Source organism: Chelonoidis abingdonii, chromosome 3 (assembly GCF_003597395.2).
Source record: "Chelonoidis abingdonii isolate Lonesome George chromosome 3, CheloAbing_2.0, whole genome shotgun sequence".
Lineage (NCBI taxonomy): Eukaryota > Metazoa > Chordata > Testudines > Testudinidae > Chelonoidis > Chelonoidis abingdonii.
The window spans coordinates 53,183,008-53,209,840 of NC_133771.1; positions in this window are offsets into that span (position 1 = coordinate 53,183,008).

Consider the following 26,833-nt stretch of genomic DNA (forward strand, 5'->3'; position numbering starts at 1 on the left):
TCTACTGTTGTAGTAGCATTCCATCAATTCCAGCTTCTCTTGTCTCATCCATGAATGGTTTGTTCTAGTAGCCCACTTATCATCAGATTGTCCTGGCTCCTTAGCATCTGGCATGGGCCTTGTTAATCCAGGTGACATCCAAGCCAGCAAGACTCTCCTAGTTCGTGTCACTCTCATATTTGAGGTAGCCAGGTGAAGCATTAGGAGGTCTTTTGCCCAAGGACCCCTACTGGAAAGTTGGGTATCAACTGGGGTTTGAACCCTGGTCTCTCGTATCAAAGGGCGGCGCTCTTAACCACTATGCTATCCAGTCACTGTATAGATATGAATAAGGAAAATTATCCTTCTTTTCATATGAATAGATGAAAAAAATGATTAATTTTATTAGGGAAATACAATGTTTATTCAGACAATATATAAAATATATTTACAAATATTTATTCTGATTTAATTATCGCTACAATACAATGAATTGTTCAGATTTTTCTTTTGCCATACTATAAAAATACAATGTATTATGCATATGATATATGATTCCTAAGTCTATATGATATTTGCATAATATTTTATTATAGGTAGTATGCTCTCTTGCATGCTCCAAACTGGCGAGTAGAAAATCCCAGTCTTTTTTCTAGGCAGACATCGCTCTTCACATTCACTTCTCTATCCTCTGTCTCCCTCAGGACCACTAATTAATATCGAGTAAACACATCTGACACACAGAGTGACAACAAGCTATACGTGCGGAAGAGAAAGAAAGATTTTGCCAGAAAAAAGACTAGTAATCTCTAGAGAGGCATTGAGAAAAAACAGCCTACATTCAGGCTGTAGCTTAGTTATTTTATACCTTAATCTGGCACTGTGGAGGTTGTTTGGGAAGGCTCAGCCTCCTCTGGCCTTTGAGACCCACTGCCCACGTGACCAGGATTTTATATGGACCAAAAGGCAGATGTGAAATAGAGAGACTAAAATAAGTGGTTTTCACTCTGTAAAAAGAGTAATAAATGAATGTGGCATTTTGTTTGAAATAATCTGCTCTAAGGCAGTGATTAGAAGAACCTGAGCGTGTACTGAAGGTTGCAGGACCACAGGGACCACCAGGGGGCATGCTTGAGGGTAGTGCCCCAGTACAGGTAGGAAGTTTTTCTACTATGGATGACGTTTTGTAACTCAGATATACCTTCTTTCTGCCAAACAGATACAAGGTCTGCTTGGATGAAGCCTGCTACATGCTCTTGTGACTCCCCATGAATGAGCTAGTTATCTAAGTATAGGAACACCTGGACTTCTAGCTTTCTGAGGTAAACTGACGCTACTGCAAGGCATTTTGTACATACCCTCTCAACAAGACAAATGGTGACATGCTGTACTAATAATGGCAACTGCCCACTTGAAACCTCAGATATCTTCTGTGGGCCAGGGGAATTGCAACATGAAAATGAGTGTCCTAGAGGTCGAGAGCTGCATACCAATTATGGGACAGCATTAGAGAGGCAAGAGTCACCATCCTAAACTTAGGGCTTCGCTACACTTGCGAGTTACAGCACAATAAAGGAGCCCCGGGCAACCTACCTCACTCCTCATCCACACTGGCAAGGCACTCCGTCTCTGCAGCTACAGCGCTGCTGATACTCCACCTCAGTGAGAGGAATAACGTTTGCTGCACCTTAGCTACAATGCATGGGTACCACTGTGAACGAGATGTTGCGTTACTGCACTCTGATCAGCCTCTGGAAACGTCCCATAATCCCCTTAGGTCAAGTGGCCACTCTTGTCCTTGTTTTGAACTCCTGTAGGAATGCGGAAATGCCCTTTCAAAGCTCTGTCTCTGACAGCTGGCATGCAAACCATTACTGTGAAATGCTGTGTGTAAGAGAGGTGGGGGGGTCTGTTGGTGTCTGAACTTACAAGACAGCATGCTGACATCTTCTCAGCCCTCCAAAAAACCACTCTCTCCCCCCACCAAATACACACAACACACTCTCTGTCACACTCTCTCTCCATTTGAAAAGCATGTTGCAGTCACTTGCATGCTGGGATAGCTGCCCATAATGCATCACTCCCAATGCTGCTTCAAGTGCCACCAATGTGGCCATACCAGTGCGCAAGCAGCTCTCAGTGTGGACAGACTGCAGTGCTTTCCCTACTGCACTCTCCGAAGGTGGGTTTAACTCACAGAGCTCTACATCTGCAAGTATAGCAGTGCCCTTAAGCTTGCAGATGAAAAATTTTAACTGTCTCAAATCCAAAATGGCTCACCAACTGCTTTTTGTTTTTGGGAATTGGAAAATAATTAAAGTAAGAACTCTTCCCCTTGTGGTTCTTGAGGCACATCTTCCACTGCTCTGAGATTGAGAAGTGCCTGCACTTCCTGATGCAGCACGCTGTTGCAAGATGGGTCCCTGAATAAGGGTAGGGAATGTGGGTGTGGGTGGTTCTACAACTGGATAGAAACCTGAGGAAATTAAATAAAGAATTAACAAACAGAGGCAGTATGACTGGCAGATTCCAAAGGGATTTGTACTCTGCTCCTGATTAAGCAGTTAAACCTGCTGCCTTGATGCTGATGGAGGCTTTTTTGGTCCTATAACCTGATGAATCCCATACCAAACCCCAACCACCTTCAACACTCTGTTCCTCCCAGGGCCCAGGCGACCCACCTCTCCCAGCTGTCCTTCTATAGCCACTGAACCTTCCCCTGCTGGTTATTCATTACCCTCCTGAGCAAAAAGAAAAGAGCCATAGGAGAACCACCATTAACAGTTTCAACACACTACTTTGTTCTGTCCAATTACTTTTCAGCTGATTCACCAAAATTTCTTCAAGCCCTCTATAATCTCTCTCTTTTCTCTAGGTAACTAAAGGTGACTCCCACTTTTTTAAATTAAAAGCCTGCCTGCTTTTAAGAGTGTTGAGAGTCTGAATCAGAGAATTAATTACATACAAATAGCGATGAATAAGGTACTCTGACTCACGGGGGCTTCAACATACAGTAGTAGACAAGGAAAGGATACAGAACAAAAGGTACAGCATAGTCACTGAATTAAAGACCTGTTATAAGCTTGAACAAGCCACTAGACAACCACTTTACTGTCACTTGGCACAGTGAGTTCTTCTCTGTGGATCCCATGCTACACAGCAGTAGGCAGAGTAGACTTTAGTGTGTGTCTGCACATAAGAACAAATCCCAATTGCTTCTGAGAAATGAAGCAGCATCAGGCACAGTATAACCTTGCAGCAGTTTGTGCTGACCCCGGTATATTGAGGATGAGAAAGAACTGGCTGCCTTTTGCACAACTGGCAGGTCACAGAAACTGGAGTTCCACTTCTCCAAAAATCAGCTCGCCTTGGATGAGTAAAATTGTGCATTTCTGGGAAGTTTATGAAAAAGCAAGATTTACAGTTTGATTTTATTTTTTTAAAGGAAACTAAATGAAACATTTATTACTGTTTAGGTGTTCTGCCATTACGTTTTACTACACAATTTTGTACGGCTTTGTCTACTACTCCAAGGGGTTGGTAATAAAATGTATTACAAATCTGTTTCATTTCGAGGGCCATAAATAGAATTGCTGACACCAAGCACTCCTGAAAAAATGCACAGTCTGTGACTATGAAGTGAATTATCAGAAACAAACAAAAACAAGCTTTGCTTCAAAAACCAGTTAAGGTTGCTAATTGACAATAATGTAGTTACGAACCACATCATTTACAAATCCAAGCACTTTAAAGCAAGAAAATGAATAGTTAAGGATATCGTAAATCATTCACTGCCCACATAAGAAACAAACATACTGTTTTTAACAAGTACAAAGTAATGCATATTCCTTCACAACACAATGGCTGTAACTCCACTCAGGATTTGTCTTTAATTAATTGTTTTTATTATCTGGATTTTGGGGCATAAATGCTTTATTTTAAGGGGAAATATTACCAATTATTTTATTTATCAAATGACAGTAGAATATTTTGGTGAAGTATTTCTAGTACAAAGAAGGATCAATTACAAATCTGGTGTCATCAAGCAGGAGTCTCTCTTGTGGTTATTGGCTCTGCTCGTATAGCTAGGCACACGCTTAACCCAGGGTTTGGGACAGGAGTGGAGGTGGAGCAATTAGATAGATATGTTATACATTCCATGGACTGATCACTACCTCTTCATCCAAGATTGGGGCACAAATTTCTTGTTGGGGTGAGGGAATCTGTTCTGATGATCTGCCTTGGGAATCAAATGGAACTGGTCACTTCCAAAGGACTCTGAAGGAGAGAATTGTTTATATGGAAACCACTGTATTGATGATTTTGTAATACAGTAGAACGTCAGAATTATGAACACCTACGGATATGAGGTTGGTCATAACTCTGAAATGTTCATAACTCTGAACAATGTTAGGGTTACTCTTTCAAAAGTTTTCAGTGGAACATTGACTTAATACAGCTTTGAAACTTTACTATGCAGAAGAAAAATCCTGTTTTTAACCATCTCAATTTAAATGAAACAAGCACAGAAATACTTTCCTTGTCAATTTTTTTTTAACTTTTCCTTTTTATTTAGTAGTTTACGGTTAACACAGTACTGTACTGTATTTGATTTTTTTCTTTTTATTTTATTTTTTGGTCTCTGGTGCTGCTTGATTGCATACTTCCAGTTCCAAATGAAGTATGTGGTTGACCAATCAGTTTGTAACTCTGGTGTTGATAATTCAGAGGTTCTACTGTAATCTTTTGTCTTCTACCATTCTTACAGGGTTCCTAAGTAATATTTGGTTTTGTGCACAGAGGTTTCTTCATTTTACAAGTGAAATAAGAGGGAGGTTGATCAGAGAATGGTGGAAGCCCTTGGCTGAAAGTGAATGGTGATTTCATAAAGACTGGTGTAACCAAACACACAATGTACAATCTTTACTAGTGGTGCTGATTCATCTTAGAGGGCCTTTCCTTCACCCTCTCCCCTGGTTCTTGTCATGGAGACAGAAAGCAGAAGACCAGAAGTTCGAAGCACAGGCAATGCAATGTTTATTGGGGTTAAGCAAGCATATTTATAGCTTTACACACCGGCAGAGGTTTTTTTTTTTTTAGTATTCCGTTTCCAGCTTTGATGCCGCAGAGTGTTTATCCTATGTTCCCTTTCCCAGCTTTGAGGCCGCAGAGTCTTTCCTGTGTTCCTGTTTTTTATTCTCACCTCCTCCTTCTTAGCAGGCCCAAATATACCTGCAGTGCACACCCCTAGTCCCACCCCTTACAATTTATGGTTATGTTTTGTTTTGGAAGGTCATCAGTTTGGGGTCTTTGTTCCACCTTTTATGTATTTCATAGAAGGGGTAAAAAGTAAGGTTGTGATCTGGCTTTCAGTGTATTTTATGCCTGCCTCCCACAACCACCTTTGCTCCCCTCCAAGCCCCCAAACTGGTTGCTTAACCTTGGTTTTAAAAAAAAAGCCATGTAGCCTTTTAGTTATGCTCCTATATTACACTTCCACCATAACCTGTAACACTTTAGTTTTATCTTTTAACTTTTTTCACCCCATTTGCTTGTGGGCAAATGTAACACAGTGTCTTTGTTCACATATATTAGTAAATATATAAAAGTGTTAAAAAGTTAAACCCAAAATTTTATTCCAGGCTAACAAACAGGGCTATGGACTAACAGTTCATGAAAAAGAAAGAACTCTGTTTGAGAAATCTCAGGCTCAGTTTGCATGACTAGCACTTTGAAAAACATTTTTATTTGTAAACTGACCAAATGTGGCGGCATTACTGAGATACAGCAAACATGGAAATCGACAATGTAAGTGTTTGACTTACATTTCAAGTCTGGATATTTTTTCTTCCCCTCATCTTTCCTTGACAAGATAATTTACAGACCGTTAGCCTATAACCCAGGTAGGATCATCTGCTCTTGTCACCGAGGATGCTGAGTCTTCAGCTTTAACCAAAGTAGCACTAACAAGTATATATGCCAGTGGGCACATTCATATTCTGTTACTGGCTACTGCACACGGAAGGGAACTACTTAAATGTGAATGAACAAATGTAAAGGCTAATCACACAGCAAGACTTGCACTTTTCACCACCTTGTGTAGTTAAAATCAGCCATTTCCTTATTCTAATAAAGTAATTCCATCTGTTAAATCCCCCAAGCCACATGCCAATGTGAGCTAATGTAATCCCAGAATCTGTACTTCAGGACACCATTCACATGCCTACCATACCTAAGCCTTTCTTCATACTGAGAAAGTTATGTCCATATAACATAACTTGTAATAAATATCGTGACTGGCATATGAGGAGTCTGTGCTCTGGTAAGAGGCTGTGTGTGTCTGGTGTTGTCATAAGTAGGTAGGTGTCATAAGTAGGTAGGTAAGGGTTAAGTTTCTTTTACCTGGAAAGGGTAACCAAACACCTGACCAGAGGACCAATCAGAGAACTGGATTGTTTAAAGTCAGGGGCGGGATTTGTATACTCGGGGTCTTTGTTGTTTCCTCGGTATGAGTAAACAAGTTTCTCCTAACTCCCATTATCTCCAATATTCTACCAAAAGTCTGTGAGTACAAAGGGAAACAAAGTATTTCGCTATGAGGAGCTTTGTGTTGTTTACAGATGTGGATTGCTGGGTCTTTGTTGCTTCCTCGGCTGTGAGGGACAAGCTATCTTGCTAATTCCAATCTTCTTCTCATTCTAACAAAAGGCAGTGAGTACAAAACGGAAACAAAGTAAAATCGACTATGATATGCTTGCTTTGTACTTACTGTGTGTGATTGCTGGTCTATTTAAATTGGCTCTATTTTTAAATCAGACTGGGTTATTCAGATTTTCTTAAGTAGGAGCCTGTATAAATGTTTATGCAAGCCATTAGTCTGTATTGTCTCTTTTTCTATATAAAGCTTTTTTTTTTCAAAACTTGTGGAAGTTTCTTTTTCTAGTAAGGGCAGAGAATTGAAACTCTATATCAGGTATCTGTCCCCTCACGGAAGGCAGGCACGGGGAAAGGCAAAGCCAAGCTGTTGGTATTATGCATCTCCATTGTCCCGAGGGAAGAACGCTTATCTCTTGGGAAGCAGAAGAACAGGTTATCTGGAGGTCCCCCCAGGGGAGGGTTGGGGACACCAGAGAGAGGAAAGCGGGGTCAGGCCCTAAATTCCTGACCTGGTGGCAGCCTATCAATCTAAGCTGGAGATTAAGCTTAGAGGACTTCATGCGAGTACCTTATATTTGAACTCTAATGTTCAAATCGAGGAATAATACTACGACAGGTGTTATCGTGTATGCTGGTTTTATTGTTGTGTTGAATTCTGTCTGAGGAAGTTGTGCTGGGAGATTTGTGTTGATTTGTTCATGTGACAGATGAGCATGAGGTGGAGGGATTGGACCAAGTAATCCATAGTCTAGTCAGGCTCCCACTTACAACCAGTGAAATGGCTGAATAAAAATTAGCTGTAGATTAAGTGTGGTGGTTGGTTGAGTTACCTGTGACATTTCCATAGTCTAGGATGCTTAGCATGGGTGTAATTTGAAAAGTCATAATGGCTGAAATCTTTAAAATCGGATGATAACAGACCATGAAACCCAGTGATGATTCAACCTGGTAATATGCTAAATAAAAAAACCCTCTCAACCATGCTTGTAGCTGATTCCATCATTTCACACTGACTCAACAGATATTCTAGGCTTCAGAATGAAATACAGAGTGACATTCCTGAAATTTACTATATACATAATAATACACAGGACATCACAAAAGAGATTTGAAGTTGGAGACAGTAGTGGCCTTATGGATCATTGTAGGGAGCAAGGTCTATGTTTAGATTAGGTGCAGGCTCTGACTCACTATGTGCACCTGGGGGAGGAGAGGGTATTTGTACCCTATGCATTTCAGAGGAACTCTCTCTCTCATCAATCACTGATCAGCAGCACACACCCTCACATCCAGAGGATCAGAGTGGGACTGTGTTTTTTAATCCTCTGTGGGCTTCCACTAGTCACCTTTTTACTTTTGGGTTGGGAATTTTCCCCCACACTGCTAGGCTGGTCAAGGCACGGTGGACTTTTTTACCTTCCCCACAGCAGTTCAGGGACTCGGTGAGGTAGGTAAGGAGGTTAGGTCAGGATGTCACAACTTAGTAGATAGCAGGTGTCCAGTGCATATACCTGTTACAGAGGGGATATGGTTCCCAGATGAAAAGGAGCTGGAAGTGGATTTAGGAAGAGTCATCCCCTAACAAAGCCAGAAAAGGGGGACTGGGAGTTCCTAACATCAGGTACAGCAGGGAAACAATTCCCCACTCTTTTCCAATCTCCCTTAGCACTCATATGAGGAGGGTTGTGGGGTCCCAGCAATGGGCTGGCTGATACCAGGTTGAGAAAGGGGTTGGACTAAAAGCAGTGCTCTCAGATAGGTGGAATGATGACCTGCACTGAACTACTTATGTTGGGTATTCCCAGATATCTTCAGTGAATACAGTTGTGGCCTAATTAAACAACATCCACTGAGTCTTGTGTGTCTTTCTGTGTGTCTGGAACAATGAGGACAGTATAGGAAAACAGATTTTGGTGTTTCTAATGAGGATCTGTAGTAGAAAAAAGTGCTGTAACTTGTTCCAAATGAAGATATAGATGCTCTAAGTTAACATCAAGCTAATATGCTTTTTAGAGCTCCTTGTGAAAACATAGGAAGGGTCAAGAGTTTATTTTTTGTCATGATAAATTCAAGTTGACAGCAAGTCATTCAGGAACCGAGGTCAGAGAGAAAGACTGAGATATAGAACTGGATGCAGGAAGACCAGGCAGAAGTGAAAAGGCAGCTCCATGAGCCATTGCTGTAAAGACAGCAGTTAAAAGCGCATGGATGAGATAGTCTACAGAACTCTGTATTTACAATGTTTATTGTAGTACCTCCAATCTTTCAAGTTACTGTAATCTTTTGTGATGATTTTTCCTTTCCCTTTCCATAGCAAATGTTTTTGCAAACATCACATTTCACAAATGACATATATGTTGCTTTTTTTTATTACAATCCTAGATGGGAAAAGAAAATTAGTTTTTACTACGACTTCTTGCAATGCAGAACAATGCCCTTCCACGCAAATCTGATCTCTACAGACAAGGTCCACACATGCAGCTATTTGCACTTATAATACCAAAGTTATTGTGAAGCTAAAAAAGATAGTTATAATAAAACCTACGTATTTGCTTTTTGCTCTTAGCATGCCACCGAAAGTAGAACAAATACAAATAGGTTAACATACCTAAGAAAAGTTCTTCCCTCCAAGAGCTGAGTTATAGGAGAGGGAAAGGACTAAGAGTATCCACTCTAGGAGCAGTATAAATATATTTCTTAATTTTAGATAACTATAAATCCTATCATTGAACTGAAATAAGTAAACCATTAAAAAGACATCTACCCCTTCTCCATCATTACCAATTATTTGGAATTCTCTCCCTCCCCTGCCACTCATATTTTTAGCTTTAGATTGGGACATTATGTAGATAATGAAAGAGAGCCATTAGAATCTTTCTAGCAAGAATTATATTCAGGGCTTTAAAAACGTACTCAACCCTGACTAGTCAGAAGCCAATCTGAAAAATGCAATTTTCTGCCACTCTATGCCATCATGTGATGCAGCAAGAAAAAAGTAACACTCAACCACCTAGAGGAAGAGTTATAACATGAGGTTTCCCTCAGTGCTCTAAGAACCAACCGTGTGACCTACATGTTTTGTAAGACTCTAGTCAGTATAACATCTAAGTTTGCCCTCCATTGAATTATCTACATGTGCCTAGAGGTGAGTGGACTGCAGCTACCATGAACTAGAAGGCAGAAATCTGTGGTTCCCAGGATAGGGGAGCAGTGGGCCACTGATCAGGACAGAGCCACAGCAAGGTGTCAGTCTCTGTCCCATGTCAATCCAACTCTTGATCCAATTCTATTTCATTAGTCAGATCCTAGGATGACACAGCACTAATTGTTAAGATGAAGCAATCCCTGATTAAGTACATGATTCACTGCCAGCAAATAAGCAATCCCATCACTATTCAATAAAGTGCTTTGCTGAGTCAGGACATCATTGTTCATGTCAATCCTTTAAAAACTAATGCACTAAGGTCAAAATCATGCCCTTAGGGACCTCTACAGCGTCTTAGTGAACTGTCTCACCACTTACAGTGATTTGGGGGGCAGGGGGATGTCATACAGGGTAGTTTAATATCTCACTCAAATCCCTTTCTTCCCTATGCACATTTGCAGGAACAACCAAAAGACTTTACTATAACCCTAGGCTTTCAGACCTGTGAGGCTCCTGCAGAGGCAGATGGATATCAGCTCCACAAAGGGCTGCTCAGGAGTAGTGACTTCATTTAAATGAGATTTCTGATCCAGATACAAAACACATGCCTGTAGAGCTGGTGCAGCTCCCTCTGTTCTTTGAACACTGGCCAGCCTGCCCAAGGAATGGCTGGCTCAGTGTGGAGCCTGCTAATGCAGCATCAGGAGTGTATTTGCCAATAATAGGTGGAGTTCCCCCATGCTTGGAGCATAATTGCCCTGCACTGAGTGAAATCTTGTCCTCATTTAAATCAGTGAAAAAACTCTCATGGGTTTTCAATGGTGCTAGGATTTCACCCACTGTATTTAACCAAATTTATTCTTTTCATCTGTTCTGGATTTATTAGTGTGATGTTATCTCATAAAATATGACCACGTAGATCATTGTTGCTGCTACTGTTATATAACTGCAACAAATCATGTACAAAATGTGGCACGTAAGATGTTTATGGAAAGATTATGACTCACTGAATATGATTATGCTGTTTGTATGCATGTATCATTTTTGTATTTGAAGTTATGAGTATCAGCTCTATACCAGAATTTCAAATGTTTGCTCTTGGGGTAATGCCAGAAGGTATATAGCCTGCACATCTTGAAGGGACTATTCAAATTAAGTGGCTCAGCCAGGAACACTTGACTCACAATGGACAATGGGAGATGCCTTTCTACAAATAATGGACTTTCCTGCTACAACTAAGCCAAATTATTCAGGGACATGTGACTTGCCAATGTGACTCCAAACTCCATCTTTCACCTGTAAGTTTCCACTAGCTGGGCTGAGGGCTTTGTTGGAAACTATGGATTTCTCTCCACAGAGCAGAAGCTATAAAAGGCACTGGAAACAACTCCATTTTGCCTCTTTCCTGCTCAAGCCTCTGGACCAGTGGTGGGCAACCTGCAGCCTTCAGGCCGCATATAGCCCATCAGGCTGGTGGGCCACCAGACAGTTTGTTTACATTTACATGGCCACTGGCAGCTCCTGGTTGTTGTGGTTTGCCATTTATAACAAATCGGAGCTGCAGAAAGCTGTGGCCAGCACGTCCCTGTGGCCCACACCACTTCCCACAGCTCCCATTGGCTGGGAATAGCGAACCACAGTCACTGGGAGCTGCAGGCAGCCATGTCTGCGGACAGTTAATGTAAACAAACTGTTTCATGGCCTGTCAGCGGATTACCCTGATGGGCTGCGTGTGGCTCATGGTCCACAGGTTGCCTACCACTGGACTAACAAGTCACACTTGCCACAATGAATTATCAGAAATCCTTCAGCATTTCCATGGAAGCTTCAATACCTGTTGAGAGGTTTGTCCAAAAGAAGAACTCTGTCATAATTTTTCATTGACCTTTAAAGCCAAATAAGTAGGGATCATGATATGACCCAATGCTCTTCATATATCTACCCAGGAGTAAGGGATGGCTTTTAGGACAGATGAACCAAGCTACAGTCTCTGTTACTTTATTTCATGATATAGTTAGAATTACAGAAACATCATCTTTAGAAGAAAAACAATCCTCAAATCAGTTAAACTAATTTTTCTTCTGTTTAGGATATCAAGAAATGCAGCAGTACGGAGTGATATTTTAAGAAGCACAATAGAAGCTTTAATATGCTATTTGATATGTTCTGATATTCCACTCAGATAATAAGATGACTAAATCTAAATAATCAGTGAAAAGTTGAACAAACTTTTCTATTTTGTGCTCTGGAGAGAGCTAAAAAGTTAAAAGGACTAATATTGAAATAGTCAATTCATAAAGTTTATATTTATTTCATTTACCATTTTATTAAAGCTCAGAATCAATATAATGTAAGGATTAAATTGTACTTAAGGAACTGTTCACTGCTGGGAACAGAGTGAGAGGAGTGGATAAGTTAAAATTAGTTTTTATTATCTGAAAAGATGATAGAAAAGAAATGTGAGACGAGTATGACTATAATATTTGTATATCTATGGATTAAATTGTGTGCCCTACTGCATAGGGAAATAAGAGGACAAAACGAGGCCCTTTCCTCTCCTGCTTGGCTACCTGCATCACCAGAACATGAAAGGAGGGAAGAGTCCTCACCGCCAGGCTGTTACTCCAACTCCTATATGTATAGCTGGGGACTGAATGGGCAGGAGTAGGAAGGAAGTGGGAAGAAATTTTGCTCCTCCTCCCACCAATATGAAAGGGTGTGGATGGGAAGATAGGCTTGCCAAGAAAAGGGTAAGCACAGTTTACTTGCCCCATGTAGCAAAGGGGAAGCAGGGATTAAACTGTGACTCTCACTGTTGAAATTTGGTGCCTGCCCTGTTCCAGCGCAGTGCAGCCATATGCTCCTTTTACTCACTTCGGATTGCAAGGTGCAAATAATGTTTTCTTAATATTCTGCAAGATCTGCTTGGTACCAATCATTCTTTTTTAGGCTTTTATATAGCATCTATCACTATAGTGTCTCAAGGCCCAATTTGGATAATCTTAGATTGAACAGTACCTTATTTCTCAAGTAGTCTAATTGATTACAATGGAGCTACTTCCAAAATAAAGATATCAGAATCTGGCTTTATATTTGTTATATACTACTCTTTGTAACAGTTTATGGATATGTAAAAGGTAGTTTAAAAAGTTAAAATCAGAAAGGAAAGAAACAGTGCTGACTACAGATTGCTGATTGCTTGCTGGGAAATACTCAGCAGCACTCCAGCTCCCAGTGATACCTGTCTTGTTTGTAAGTCACTCCTGAGCATTTGGCATCTTAGATGTGAATGAATGCCTCTCTACTTCTATCTGGTACTGTACTTTCATCCTTAATTTGTCAGCATATTGGTTGGAAGCTATTGTGAAGTACAGAATAGTTCTAATAGGAACTTAAGTACCACTTAGAGCCCCTTTACCAAAGAAAAATGCCTATCTGCTCTGGAAACAGAGGACTGGATTTATAAAATAGAGCTTAAACAAATCAAAGAAATTCAAAATTAGCTATCTCTTGACTATTACCATGACACAGAACTAAATATCCCACTCTGCTCTGATGTACATCACTACTGGATGTTTAGAATTTTCTTCTATACTTATATCATACATGGAATATTCTTCAAAGGCTGTTTGGCATGTAAATAATTGGATATATTGACATTTCCTTTGTACCCAGTTTGTATAATTTAAGGTTCACTTTTTAAAACATAGCAGCATACATTTTTAAAGATGGCTATTGATTTCTGGGTACACAATTTAGGACACCTTAAAAGGGCCTGGATTTCAGACAGCAGGCATTCAAGACATCTGAAAACCAAACCCTTTTAGTGTGTCTCAAACTGTGCACCAACAAATTAATAGTGATGTTTGAAAACCTAGACCATCATGTTTTTCAATGGCACCCAAAATTACTAGTCACTTCTCAATATTTAGGCCAGTCTCTATATTATAAATTTAGTTTGTGTGTGTGTAAAAATGCAATACTTTATGCCCACAGTGATAGGGCTCAGAAATAGTGCAAAAGTGATGAACATATGCAAAGTTGTGTGCACACAGTGTGTAGATTCCTTTGGAAATTTATCCCTTTCTAAATGTATCCACACAAACTCTTGCCCAACAGACAGAGAATACACATAGACTATAGCTAATCTGAATCTTTATCCTGCAATAGGAATTTATAGTCTGAGTGGCAGGGAACAGAGGAATCTGGGGTAAGAGTGCATAGAAGATCTCCACCCACTGTCAGCTATTGCTTCCATTCCATGTGATGGATGGATGTGGCTTGAAGTAGATTTTTCTTTGTTGTTTTGAAGCAGTTGGCTCCACGTATAAAGAAAACATCATGCTGAGCTACTAGAAGCAGCATTCATCCTCATTTGAAAGCAGGTCACACATTCAGCTTTTGCACTCAATTTCCAAATAATCGCAGCAATATGCACCACACATGCCGCTTCAGGCATCCAAAAGGACTCATACTGCTACCATCCCTTAAGGTACTTTTCTCATTAGTGGTCTGGGCCTGTCTTTCCTCTTCATTCAGTCTGTAATTTTGCACACATGCCACAACTAGGCAGCCAAGAAGTCCTCCCCTGCTCTGAACACTGACACCTTTTTCCCTCCATACAGGGACAGAGACTCAGCTTCCCTACTCAGCACAAAGCAAACAAAACAGTCATTGCAAACCCTGTCATCATGCCCGATAAAATCTCAAAAGGAATGAAATAAAAGCAAAGAAACTGTCAGCTACATAACACTGGGAGCCATGAACTTAGTTGGGTATTGTCATCTTCAGTACTGCTTCTTTCAGACAGAACACAAACCAGTAAAGTATGTAGACCCTGTATTCTCCTATCCCCAAAGGTGCCTACTGTTCTTTGCCAGACACTCACATATATAACTTAGCACTCAGATGCCTCTGCATTTTGCTCTCAAAGGTACCTTCTCTAATAGGAAGCATTGATTTTTACTTTTGGTCTTTTCATTCTGTACTGTACATCAATAGACGAGGACAAAAAAGTAGAGCTAGCAGTGGCAAATGGTAATTTTGCTATTTACACTTGATCTACTGTCCTCTATCCACACAGCTCTAATTTAAAAACAAAGTCAATCAGGGGAATATAAACCATAGGTCACTAAAAATTAAGCAGAGTATTCAGTTCATCTCTGTTTTACTATATAAAGATTACAGTAGCTCGACCTCAGAATCAAAAGCACATAGGTAACATGGCACTATATCCTGATCTTTCATACTGATTAACAATTCACTCTAGGTATGACCATATTCAGTGTTCCACCCACCAATATCCTGCAGGCTCAAAGTGTCTTGGATTTCAATTCCAAACTCTCCTTACAATATATTTTTGGGAAAGAAATATAAAATACTTCTACATTTCTGCCACTAATGCCTAGTTTACTGATGTTGCCACCACACCCTGATAGATTTAAAACCACCTACCAAATGTTTAGTAATTGTCCCTGTCTGGAAAAAATATACACAATTTTTGTTAAGCTCTACACAGCATGGAGTGCGTTCGCTGTGCATTGAGAAAATCTAACCAGGAAATGGATTGGACCTACTCTGCAAACCAAAGACAACTTTTCCCTCCTGTCCACCCTATTACGTGTTAGAAATATTTGGAACTGCTCAGAGGAAAGAGGGGTTATTTAAATAATATTCCACACTTCCTTTGCAGCTCCCTTTCCTGGATTTGGTCATAATCTCACCTATTGCTGGGGCCACTGGATTTATCCTACATGTTCAGTAATTATACTGCATGACCCAACGTATCGGAATGGTGATCAGAAATAGATTTGAAGCTGGTTGGATTGCTACTTCTGCCTGTTTACTCAGGGAGATAAGGTACCCCATCTTCTTCAATACAAGAAGGGACCTTTCCTTCTTTCCCTTCCACTGATCACTGTTTGGAGGGGACATATTTCCAGTGAACTTATTGTCTACTCTATGGCAGAGTGACCCAGGGGAGCCCTAAATCAGGGATAATTTCTATTTGAGCAATGAATCTTTTAAGACTTTTTCCATAGTTGAGTGTTAGCAATCAGGGAAGAAACATATTGTTACATTAAGATGTTCAAGAGTGCGCTTGCAGCGTTCAGGGTATCCCTTCACTTAAATCCCTTGAGCCCTTATGTACTTAGACTTGATACAGTCCAATTCTACTTCTGGGAAGAAGCAGATGTGGCTAGGAATTACACTGCTGCTTCTGAGATCATGTTGGTGGTGCATTCAGGGAATCAGGCACAGCTTCCTGATTCTGAAGTTTCCCCATCCTGGACTAAAGTTAGAGCAGTGTAGGAGTCTAACTGACACCAGTTGGCTATGGTCCATAAGGGACCATACAGCAGTTGAGAATTGTGTATGTAGGGAAGAGCCCTCAATACTGATGACAAAATATTAGTAAAATTCCTATTTTTTTTAAACATTACAAACCTTGTTTTTGCTTTTACTGCATAGCTACAAGTACTTTACAGCCAGGAAGCTTGAAAATTTAACAATACTTGTGTATGTTTTAGTTAGTTAGATTATAAAATGTTCAGGCTAGTTAAAGAAATTGCAGGATGCTTCTGCTTCCTCCCCCTCTCACACCCGACACAAAATGTCAGGAAAGAGCCCTCCTTGGACATAAAATCATGTTTATTACCCCTGAGAGTGTTGATACAAATTCAGAAAAGCAGCATGTTAAACTTTATTATGGTTTAACTATCTATTCCAGTTCTTTTTATATTGTGTTTTGAAAAATGGATGTAAGCTTGGTTGTTGTGATTGGTGCTTTGTATAGAATATTTGACAGGAGTTTTAATTGCAAATTACATACTGAATCAGGTAAACACCATTTGGATTAAAAAGCAACTAAATCAGGAATGTTTTTTCCAGAGCAGGACACCTCCCTCTTGTATCAGATACGAGTCTGGCAAAATAGAATCCTTATCTCAAGCAAACAAACCATGTAAACAGTCCTGTTTTAGGAAAAGACCAGATTGTGAAAAGGAACGTAGGAATGTTTTATTGAAGCACTAAATCTAGGCCATAAAGCGAGCCCCAAAAGGCTCTAGAAAAAACATATGTAGTTGGAAATGTTTTAAACCTTGGGTTTATTTGTTAAATGTTGAAATGGCAAATTATGTGAATTGTATACTGGCAGATACATTAGCTAAATGCAAAGCTTCTAACATAGTTTCTTAATATCATGCCTGTGCAAATGGTAAAATGCTTTATGTACCAATATGGTATTTAAACACCTTGGTCAACTAATTACTAATGTGAGAAGCCATTTAAGAATGGAATATTTATATTAATAGGGAATTAATTAATTACTGGCAGTGCTCAAGCAACACCCTCACCCAACTCACAAAGAAAAAGAAAACAATCTTGTTTTCAAGAACTGTCATGTAGAATCAATAACTTCCTTGTAACTATTTAAGTTAGAGACATGCTTTAAGACTTAATTATATTAAACAAACAAACATTGTTTTACAAACTAAAACCTTTTGTATAAAGAACAGGAGGGTCTGCGCTTTTTGAAAACAGAATTTCATTTCCTATCGAACTCTAAAAAAAATTGAATAAATATCTCCAAGAATGAACTGAATAAAAAGAATGTTAAAACTAATTTTAAAAGTTATCTGAGATTTTCCCACCACAGAAGAACAAAGACAATTAGAAGTATGTATCAGTAGCGGAAGTTATAACCACAAACAAACCCCGAAGGAATGGAGCTAATGGAATGCTGACAGCAGTCAATGTTGTATCAAAACAAGCCTGAAAAGGGTGGGTTTTCACATAATTTCATGAAAATAGGAAGAAGAGTACAAATCTCTGAAATGAGCACCTCCCTCTCTCACACTTCCTGCTACCTTGCTCAAATACACAGCACTCATCAGTTTATCCTGTCAATTTGTACAAGAAAGCTGTTGTGATGGGTGTCACCTGTAACTGGAGTACCACCGAGCCCCCTCAACCCATCAGCCTGGGCTGCCTTTATACTATAGTGCTGTGACCAGCCTGCACTTTCACCAGCACCCATACAGGTAAGGACACACCCAGCTGCAGTTGCATGAAGATGCTGTGATCAGCCCTGCATGAGACAGTTCCAGCTAGGGAACTTCCCAGCTACTCAGGCACACACCCCCTCTGGAGTATAAACCCAAAACTATACCATTTTGCACTGCATAGGGAACTATACAGTGTTAGCTCATAAAATTCACCTCCTCCCTCGACAGAGAAAGAAATATACTACAGCTTTCTGCCCTGAGTTATGACTTCCACACACTGGTTTTAGACAAAGCAAAAACAAGTTTATTAACTACAAAAGACAGATTTTAAGTGATTATAAGTGGTAGAAAATGGATCAAAGCAGATTACCTATCAAATAAGCAAAACATACAAACTAAGCTTAATATACTACAGAGATTGGCTATGAATAGCAGATTCTCACACTGTGATGATACAAGCAGGCTGCAGATTCTTAATGTTCAGTTGTACTTGCTTACAGCTTGGAATCCCCAGGTGTTCCACTAACACGCTAAAAATCCCTTTAGCCTTGGTCCAGCACTTTGCCGAGTTCAGTCTTTGTTCCTCATATGTTTCCAGAAGTATATTTGGGTGGGGAGTCAGTAAAGAACCAAAACGATGTCACTCCCTGCCTTATATAGCTTTTGCATATGGTATAAACCCTTTGTTGCAAAGTTTGGTTCCCACGTCAATCAGTGGAAAAATATGGACATCCAAAGATGGAGTCCAGCACCAGGTGACCTGGTCACATGCCTCTGCAGTGTCACAGCAGCCATTACTTGGAGGCTGTCTGTAGCGTAATCAGGAAGTCTCCCAAGGTGGGAGATAAGCTTCTTCTAAGGCTTATTGTTTTCTCTAATGGCCATTCCCCACCCAGCTTTTCAGAACGAAATCATCTGGACAGGCATTCTCCAGGTGTAAATACTTTTGTAATAAAGCTATATAGTCAATATTCCTAACTTCAGATACAAAATGATACATGCATACAAATAGGATAATCATATTCAATACATCATGAACTTTTCAATGATATCTCACATGACCTATCTTGCATAAACCACACCATAATTATTCCATACTCATATCATAATAACATCACTGTTTAAGAACACGGGGTGCAGTGTCACAGCTGCCACCACAACTAAGAAAAACAGCTGAGACAAACAAACACCCGCAACAACCCAAGGAAAACTTCCTCAAGAATTCAGTGTGGATTGGTGAGAGGAACAGAAGGACGACCATAATGGGTCAGACCAAAGGTCCATCTAGCCCAGTATCCTGTCTTCCAACAGTGGCCAATGCCAGGAATGGTCATTCACAGAACAAGTAATCATCAAGTGATCCATTCTCTGTTGCTCATTCTCTGCTTCTGGCAAACAGAGGCTAGGGACACCATCTCTGCCCATCCTGGCTAAAAACCATTGATGGACCTATCCTCCATGAATTTATCTAGTTCTTTTTTTGAACCTTTTTATGATCTTGGCCTTTACAACATCCTCTGGCAAAGAGTTCCACAGGCTGACTATGCGCTGTGTGAAGAAGTATTTACTTTTGTTTGTTTTAAACTGCTGCTTATTAATTTCATTCAGTGACCTCTAGTTCTTGTGTCATGAGAAGGAGTAAATAACACTTCTTTATTTACTTTCTCTATACCAGTCATCATTTTATTGACCTCAATCATATCCCTCCTTTGGCTTCTCTTTTCCAAGCTGAAAAGTTCCAGTCTTATTAATCTCTCCTCACACGGAAGCCATTCCATACCCGTAATCATTTTTGTCGCCCTTTTCTGAACATTTTCCAATTCCAATATAAGTTAAGGAATTAACTGAGGGATGTCTACAGGGTTTTTTTGTTTCTTTGTTTGTTTTTTTTAAACAAATGAAATAGAGTTAATCCACTCTGAAAACACTTGTGCAGACACAACACATCCCATCTATGTGCACTAATTTTGCACGAATAGGGAACTGTGGAGACCTCTTGCAAATGGACTAGGTTTAACCCAATTGCATTTAGTTAGGCCTTTTGTTTGTGTACATGCATTGGAGCACACTGCTTTTTGCAGGCTTCCAATGGCTATCCCACAGTGTTTTGCAAGTCGACTCTTACTGACCTATTTACTTGTGCGTCCTTCTACCCCTTTAAAAGTGGCATAGATTTTTCCTATTTGCTCCTGGATCCCAGTGTACCATTATTCTTGACATACAACTGTGATAGCATTACAGAAGGCCCACCACATTCTGCACAGCTCCCTGAAACTGTGCAGAGACTCTGGATCTCATTGGGATGCTGACCAGTGCCAAATAAAGAGTAAGCCACTCAGAAGAAAGTACATTGAAACAAGGGATAGAAGGAACAACCTCATAGGGGACATGTGACCTGTCCATTTTTTGAGGAAAAGACAGGATTCTATACAATTACAGTACAACCCATCCCAAGCACTGTTCACACTATTCAAGCCCACACAGAGGATGACTGGCTTGACTCATCTGGAGATGAACATGAGGATGTTAGAGAGGAGAGCCAAAGTCTTTCTGAGACTCAGGACCTTAACAATGGCCATCCTCAGTCCTGCCCTGCTACAATGGATGCCAATTCCTGCCTTGCATCAGCTGAGCCTGATTCACAGCCAGAAACCCAGGTCATGACCAAAAAGTTAGAATCCCTTGAGGTAACTTTTGCATAAGAGTACTTATCTTTATAATGTTCTATTTATTATTTTTGGAGGATGTGAGCTAGGAGGATCTGTCCCCCACCGATTTGCTGTTTCAAAATGGCACCTACTAGATGGCACAGTCACAGTCTGTACTGCGCTCCCCTCCAACATCCCCTCCTGCAGTAGATGCCAATAACATAAGCATCCATTTCTGCAGAATTCAACAGTGTATTGATATGGTGAGTACAGGAAAAAAAATATGGTTATTTCTCCTAGTTGATATGAGGTTTGAATGCTCATCACGTGCCCGGTCAAGGAGCAAACAATATTCCTCCCTGCTAAGGTACAAATGCCCTGCAACCTGGCAATCAATGCAGAACCTTATCTATTATCTTTACACTTCCTCCATGTCTGCAGAGGATATGTAGCAGAACTTAAGACTGAGAAATTGCTTGATTTTGTTTCACATATTATAGGGAATAGCTGCATGCCCATCCCCCGCACTCCAGGGGTTGGCAACGTGTTGGTACATGGGCACAAGTGTCCATGGTCAAAATGTTGAGGTCCGTGGGGGCGTCTCCGCATGCTACCGCTACCTCCGTCCCCCCTCCCAGACAGTTGACTCCACGGCTTCCAGCCAGACCATTGGCAGGTAGTGGGATCTGCGGCTAAAGGGAGCTGCGGGTGCTGACACTTGAAGACAGAGGCAATGTGCCTGATGCAGATCTGTGGTCACATCTCTCTGCCAGCAGCAGCAGGGAGCTGCTTTGGGAAGCTGCTGGAGGTGAGCCTCCTCTCAAGAATTTGTTCTACCCTGGCCCCAGCTCAGAGCAGACCCCTGCCCACAGCTGGAGCCTGCCTCATTGAGAGGATGGTCTGGTCAGGAGGCAGAGAAGATTCCCATCCACCCTGGGATAATCCCTGCCTGGAAGGCGGGTGACCTGGCCAAAGTGAGGGGAAGGGAAACCTGCTCCATTGACAGACTCACCTCCTCTGCTTCCCACATCCTGTGGTATTCTCCCGATCTCAAAGAGGTTTCCCTCCTCCTCCTACGCACACATACCCTGGAAAGGGCCCAATCATGCAAAACTCCCCAAAAGGACTTTAAGAACAGGCTCTAATTAAACCCTCAGTAACATACATTATATAGCATTCTCTATATATATTTGAAAATATCTCATGAAAAACTGTTTAAATGAATTTTCAAGACATATTTTCAGGATGTTTTTCCTGAAGCTCCTATGACTTTTTCCACCATCATTCAAATTTATGCTATTACGGTTTTCTAGTTACTGATTGTTAGAGTATGAAAGTAGTTTTGTGAAACTTCTAAATAGCTTAAAATCAGTATGCACATTATTCCAAAAATTAAGGTAGATAATGTATACTTTGTGTGTGTTTGTTATATTTATTACAAGTAGAAAATCAACTTTTCATATTAGTCAAAAGAAGGAAATGTATTAGAATTTTTTTCTCCAGTTTTAAATATGAAACATGGCTGCTAATTTTTTTTGTTCTCCCCACACAAATCAACCCTTAGCTCTTCTGAAATGAAATATGAAATGATTATTGTGGGAAATTTAATTCTTACAGAAATTTAAAATGATCTGTACCCAATTCTGCATTTTCTGTAAATCAAAATTTTATTTCACTTGGGGCTACAACTAAACAGAGGAAGTCAAAGACTAAGTTCCAAGCAAGGCTTGCTATTAATCGTTGGAAGAACCAGTAGTCCAAGTACTTTTATTGCAGTTTCTTTCTGGCTGAAATTTTAATCTAAAACTTCAACTCTTTAATACAGACTGAATTTCAGATGAGGCAAATTAAATAAGTTAACCTACAGCACTATAGTATTGCATACAATTTAGTATAATTCAATAGCATTGCACTATGATAGTCCATACATGACTCTCAAAATAAAATTCTGACTATATAATCATTATTTTCCCCTCTAAACTCAACAGTCACTTGTTGAAAAGATGTGACAATGTTTGAGCTGACACAATTCAACTGGACAGTTATTTAAGGCCTGATCCTACAGCCATTGAATTTAGTGAGTTTTGCCCTTAACAGCAATGGATGCAGAACAAGGCCTTTCACTGAATGTATCTGAGATGAGTTTCTGTGTTTGGTTATTTTAAGTATAACTTAAAAATAACAGTTGATATTAACATGAAAATTCATGTCCAATGGGTTTATTTAAAGAAAATTACAATAAGACGTATTATTTAAATAAGAACAATAAAAAAGTAGAGACAACAATGCACTGGATTTATGGTTTTAGAATAAATATTTATTTCAATGCCCCATCCCACAAAAAATATTGACTGTGGCAGCAAGGGACATTTAAAAACCACAAAGTGAGTTGAATTTATTAAATTATTATTATTATTAACTAGCTAGCTAGGTTACCATTTTTTTCCAGTGTGGAAAATTGTGTGCTACTTTACGAGTTGAATGATGACTGAATGACATAACCCCCCGCCAATGTCCATCATGGTAATGTCCATCTGGTAATTTTAATTGTCTGTCTCACAACATGGTGGTGCCTACTCCTGCCCCACCCCCATACAGCTTGGAAGCCCCTTCCATTCTCGTAGCACTTCTAGGGGGACCGTTCTGGTGAATAACTTCACAGTGTATCTTGCTGGTTTGCCCTGGGCCTTCTCAGCCTCCCAGTCATCTGCCTCAGCATAATGTCATTAAGAGTCAGGAGGCGTAGAGGGGATTACTGTTCAGATTGTCACCCATGTCACTTCAACCCTCCCTGTTTACACCTCCAACGCCCTAGAGGGGCCTCCAGGTCACAAACAAAACTAAAACAGGAACATAACTCTAACCACCCACCCCCATATCCCACTCCGAGCAGCATAAAAGCATATCCTGCAGACTGAAATCCAAATGCACTCAGCATCCTCTGTAGTCTTAGGCCATTTACCACATCTGTGCTTCCCGCAAAGAATGAGAAAAATCTCAGACAGACAAAGTATCATGACTTGTCTATGATATGACCAATAAATGGGTTTTTCCATACTTGTGCAGCCATAGCATCTAGAAAAGCTAGATTGTCAACGAGAGGGCCTCTATCTATTGCTGATAGCTGATCAATGTGATGGGGAGAAAATGAAAGACTTATTATGCTGTGTTTGCAGAATTCGTGGCTAAGTCACAGAGGAAAACCAGGATGGTTGCAAGATGGAGACTGTACTTAAGGACCCAGCAGGTGAAAGAAATGCAGCTCTCCCAGGAGATTGTGTCAATGGCCAACGACAGGGTTGCAGTGGCTAGGGAAAGCATGGCTGTGGATAAGGACAGCATCCCTATGGTGAATAAGAGCTGGAGGAGGGAATAAAAAGATGTGAAAGCAGCTCATGTATGCTATCCTGAGCCAGAATGCTGTCCTGCAAAACATGCTCCTGATATTCCAGCAAGCCCTGCAGTCCCATAATCTGAGACCCAGCCATGTCCATCAGCCCTTGGACAATGCTGGCTACTGGGACTAGGAGCACCACTTAACCACGACATTCCCACAGCTGTGCTCCCAGCAGCTCCTGTTCACCTCTCAGATCCAATCTCTGGGCACCAAGAACACTTGCACCTGGGAATCCAGCTTTTTTGAGCCCTGCAAAGTCCATGACTATTTTGAGCTGTGGCACTCAACTCCAGAACCCATGTGGACAAGAAGAACCAGAAGTAAAACATAAACTGAACTGACTTTGTGCCTTCCCCACGCCAAATTGTTGTATTTGAAAAGTTTTTACTGTTGCATTTTGGGTTCTGTTTGCACAATTGCAGTAATTCATGGTTTGTGTATAGCTGTTTTGTAGCTTGGTAGTTTAAAGTATTTCCAGATACAAAGATATTATTTTCCCACTTGTTTCATTGGAACATTTGTTATGGTTGTTTTGCAATAAAAACTGTTCACAGTACTTCTGTTATGAGTCATCATTGGTATTAACCCAGAAAATCCTTTAAATAAAGATGAAATAATGCATGGGTTTTGCAAAAGCATTTGAAGATGCTACACTTCAACCACCCACACACAATACTCCACTGCTCACAAAGTCTGTATCCCAATAAAATATCCATGGGATAACATGTTCAGCCATGAGACTCAAAATGTAAACAAACAATCAGCATGTCTTGCAGCATTCTCCCCGGCTCTTTGTGATCTCTACGGGAAATTTTGCCAACTGCTCATACCTCTAAACAAGTTTCTGCACTTCAGCTTACCATGTATCTGTAAGGCTTTCTCCTTTGTGCTCACAAATATTTTGCAAAACACAACATACAGTTACTATGGTTGGAAGATTTTTTTTCTTCCGACCTATTCCATACACAGTGCCATCTGCCTCTCAAATGGTCAAATGCACACTTGACTACCATTCTGCAACTACCAAGGCAGTAGTTAAAATGTTTCTTCCTTTTGTCCAACTGACCCGCGTTATGGTTTCATTAGCTAGGGCATCATGGGATAAGTTTAGTCTCCCCGAATAAGCAGACCAACCCCCAAACCATTTATGTCCACAGTGGTGCTGGGGGCAAACCATCCTTTCTCTATTCATTTAAATAATACTGAGCTGCAAAAGATCTTAGCATTGTGGACTCTCACAGACTATGCTGCATTTATGTACGTAAATCTGACATGGTGATCCAGCAGTCCTTGCAGCACCATGGAAAAATACCACTTTCTGTTTATAAATTCCCCTGTACTTTGGTGTGGGCAGGGGTAAATGATAGATACATGGGCGCCATCACTTATACCTATACAGTTTTGGAATCCCATGCACAGAAAAACATCAATAATCTTTGAGCATTCCCAGCTTCATGTTCCAGTTAGACAATGGCATAACAGGCCTGTATAAGAATGGTCCCAACATTTGAGCTTCCCATGCCAAATTGGTGGGCTACAGACTGATGACATTCTGGGATGGCCCAGCTTCCAGATGGCAATGGTTACCCATTTCTCCATGGATAGGGAGAACCATGTTGTCACTGAAGGTCTGGGGTCAGTTCTGCACAGATCTCTGAAAAGGCATCCCTCCCCATCCTGAAGTTCTGTTGCCACTGATGGTTGTCCCAGCTCTTCAAAATGGCCCTCGCCCACCAAACCACAAGAGTTTCCTGGGCCCAGAAATGCCACTGAATGCTGTGCAGGTGATCCAGGAACTGGTCCTCTTGTTTCAACAGCTCAGAGTCCTATTGTTTTCCCACCTCATCCTGCTGTTACTGCACCAGAGTATCCTCTTGCTGCTGGAAGAGCTGCTGCAGATGCCATGGAATATTCTCCTGTTTCCACATTGCACACTGCATCTCTGAGCAGATAAAGTCCAGAGCTTAATTTATACAGCACTGACTGTGGTAATACAGCCCAGGCAGCCTGTGAATATTCACACTTGTTACTATAGCAGTGGAGCACTGTTGGGTTCATGATGGGCAGCAGCAATTGAAAAATGGTGCAAACCAGCCGAGAAAGGAAGCATGGGGCAGAGGCAGTAGAATCAAGGGATTTAAAAAAATGAAACAAATCAAACCCACTTGGCTTCCCACGAGTGAAAACAATCCCAGGATGCATTCTACTCAGAGCTGAAGCATGGGACCAGGGGATAGCAACTGCCACTATATGTTCACATGAAAATGGAACAGGTCCATGGTATTGGTGCAAATCACATACCATGAATAACCTCACACATCAAAAAAATCTTTGAATTAACCCTGCCATCCCCAAAAATACACCCCACAACACTGCCAAGGGATTAAATTTAAAACTCTCATATGATTTTATTGGGCTATGGGACTGCTGTTGTAACTTATGATACTGTCTCCCCTGTTAATCTTCAGATGGTTAGACCATGTATTCCTGCAAAGGAGACAGAGGCTAAACATTGGTAAACAGAGAAATACTGGAATCTAACTGGATTTAAGATTCTTAACATCGATTAATGGCCTGATTTAAAACAGCTCCTTAAATGACTTCTAAGAAAATGATGTAAATATTATCTTCAGTTTTATAGGATTTAGTTAATATTGCTTACTGTGCACAATTAGAGACTGCTTGCTTATTAATAATAACCAAAAGGATACATCTGCCCTCAAATAAATTCTTTTGTCCAATTATAAACAGCTTAAGTATCTCTGAGATACATTTGGGAAACAATATATTTTGGTCCTAACTTACCAAATGAAGAATGCCCCCAGAGACGATCCACTCTCAAAGATGTAATCTTTGTTAAAAGCTTTCCACACACAGACATACAGAAGAGACTGCAATAGAAGTAATCAATTTTTCATCTGTATTCTGTCATTTGAAGTGTTTTGCTTATTCTCCCTTATTTTATAAATAAAATAGCCCTGGCCAATACCAGAAGAAT